This window comes from Schistocerca cancellata, chromosome 3 (genome assembly GCF_023864275.1).
Source record: "Schistocerca cancellata isolate TAMUIC-IGC-003103 chromosome 3, iqSchCanc2.1, whole genome shotgun sequence".
Classification (NCBI taxonomy): domain Eukaryota; kingdom Metazoa; phylum Arthropoda; class Insecta; order Orthoptera; family Acrididae; genus Schistocerca; species Schistocerca cancellata.
In genome coordinates, this window is record NC_064628.1 from 861,464,011 (window position 1) to 861,466,971 (window position 2,961).

General features: G+C 40.5%; 1 pseudogene; it reads right to left on the reverse strand.

Moving 5' to 3' along the window:
- Nucleotides 1-2,093: 2,093 nt before the first annotated feature.
- Nucleotides 2,094-2,235, reverse strand: LOC126178485 (U1 spliceosomal RNA; annotated as a pseudogene).
- Between the last annotated feature and the right edge of the window lie 726 nt (nucleotides 2,236-2,961).

Sequence of the window (2,961 nt, forward strand, 5' to 3'; positions counted from 1 at the left end):
ACTAAATCACCGATGTCATGTCACCTTCTTGTTGTGGTGGTCCTGACCATTTCACAGCACCTGACATACGCATCCACGTAACGATTTACTGATATGTGCTCTACAGTGAGAATTCAGAATCGTCGGTGTGACTATTCTAGCGTCCTATTCTGTACAATAATGAAGCATTACAAGGGCAAACATCAGTGTTGAAGAAACAACCTTGGAGTTTTAATGTAAGCAGCATGAAAAGAGTTTACTTGTCCACTTACTTACTGTGGTGGATTACCTTTTATAACTTGTCGTTACATCGACCAAATAAAACAATTCTATGAAGACTCGACATACTGTCAAGAGAAGAAAGCCCTGACAACTGAATTGTAACCATCTCTCAGTTCATCAAAGGCTTATGACACACACACACACACACACACACAGAGTGACTCTTACTAAATATTACGTAATATGTATCCTTCCACTCCTCTGTAAATCCATCCACTTTTACTACTGATTATTCTGCAATGTATTCTTTCACTCCACTGTAAATCAAGCCACATTTAGTCTGTATACATTATTGAATTTTGGATGCAGAACAAAAACCTGCAAATGACTTGTTCCTCTTGAATTGTTATGGTACCACAAACACTTTTTTTATTTGTTTGTAAATGTTAGTTTAAATAATTTAGGAGTAAAGAAGATAAACCACCATACAGTAGGATGATTGAGTCGTCGGCAGGGGCACAAAGAAAGAAAGGAAACGTTACTAGCTGTTGGACAAATTCTTCAATGAGCTAGAGTAATCTCTCACACACACACCTGGGCAGCTATATCGAGCTGGCTGAACACACAGTGTGGTAATTTAACTAATTATGTATCATCACACATAACATGCCTTTTACTTATTTGGTCTCAAGTTGTGTAGGACGTGAACCAAACCAATTATCTGAGTAAAAAAGTGTCAAAATGCTGTAACACATATTAATTACATAATCCTTTTTTTTACAGTGTTGCGCTTGATGTTTGTTGCATGGTTCCATTATCTTGAGAAGTGTCGTCCTAAAGTGACTTTCTCCACTTCGTCAAAATATTAAGAAATGTTTCATTTCACTTCCGTTTCTCATTATTACACCAGTTTTAGAAAATAAAGTTGCCGCAATACTTATTAATGAGCCACCACGAAACAATAGATCTCCATAGAACATGACATTAACGGCAAACGTTAGTGAAAGTTTTCTACATATTAACATACCAGATGTTACAGACGTTTTTGGAGAACATTTTCCCTGTTCTTATCTGTGCAGTACATTGCCTTTCGACATCGATCAGCGTGATTGGTTAACAGGAACAGTTGTCTAAATAGAATCTAAAAAAATAACCGGAAGACTTATTCTTCACAAGCTATTTCTAAGAATCTAAAAAAATAACCGGAAGACTTATTCTTCACAAGGTATTTCTAATATAGTTCGTATCAACTTGTGCTCTTTTAGTCGCAAAAGTAAAAGGAAGCTGTGTCACACAGAAGGTACACGTACAATCTATTTGTTATACACAGCCATAAAAAACACATCATTTATTTCCTAAAAAAGTACCACAATGTGTCTGGCTTGGCGAAGACAGAACTCTACTCTAACCTAACTGTGCCCACAATGCATGCTGGGATCAGCTGATATCTCATGCGTGCGCATCCCTCGATATGGGAGCCATCTGCTATCGTTAAAGGGAACTACTCGGCCCAATTTGACCAAACAGCTAGGACCTGTGTAAGCGTCGTTTCGTCAAATGGCGTCTTTAATTACTTTCATCCCACGATTAATATATGTGACAGTTTACTCGGAAAGTAAAAGCATTTTACTAGCGTTTCCGGCTTGATGTATTGCACAACTGGCCACACGCAATGTGTAGAATGATATGCACTCGTTTGTTGTGATGCGCTCTGTATGACATAAAGGAGCGAGTTTCTCGGGGTGACAGCATACTTACCTGGCACGGGGGATACCGTAACCATGAAGACGGTTCCTCAAGGACGAAGCTCTTCCATTGATTTTCGCCGTATTATATACAATCCATCCTTGATATTCCATAATTTGGAATTAACTATGTTTATTTAGTATTAGACCGGGTCTGCGCGAGCGCAATCCGGACTACCAAAAACTATGCACCCGACGCAGAGGTCAGCACAACCGATGAGCAATGGAGGAGCCTCGTCCTAGAGGAACCGCCTTCATGATCACGGTATCCCCTGTGCCAGGTAAGTATGCTTTGACCCTAAGAAATTCGTTCCTTAATGTCAAACAGAGCGCTTACAACAAACGAGTGCATATCATTGAACACAATACATGTGTCTAGTTGTGCAATACATCGAACCGGAAACGCTAGTAAAATGCTTTTATTTTCCGACTAAACTGTCACGTATTATTAGTGGTGGCATGAAAGCTCTTAAAGACGCCATTTGACGAATCGTGTGCTTACTCAGGCCCTTGTTGTGTGCGCACGCATGAGATATCAGCTGCTCAAAAATGGTTCAAATGGCTCTGAGCACTATGGGACTTAACATCTATGGTCATCAGTCCCTTAGAACTTAGAACTACTTAAACCTAACTAACCTAAGGACATCACACAACACCCAGCCATCACGAGGCAGAGAAAATCCCTGACCCCGCCGGGAATCGAACCCGGGAACCCGGGCGTGGGAAGCGAGAACGCTACCGCACGACCACGAGATGAGGGCTATCAGCTGCTCTTAGCACGCATTGTGAGCACAGTTAAGTTGCCAGACACATTGTAGTACTTTCTTAGAGAATAAATGAGGCGTCCGTTATGGCTGTGTATAACTAACAGACTGTACCTGTCCCTTCTGTATGACATAGCGCCGTATTCCGCATTGTTTCCTTTTAGTTTTGCGACCAAAAGAGCACAAGTTGGTACGACCTGTAATAGAAGTAGCCTGTGAAGTTTAATTCGTTTGGTTATTTTTTTTATATT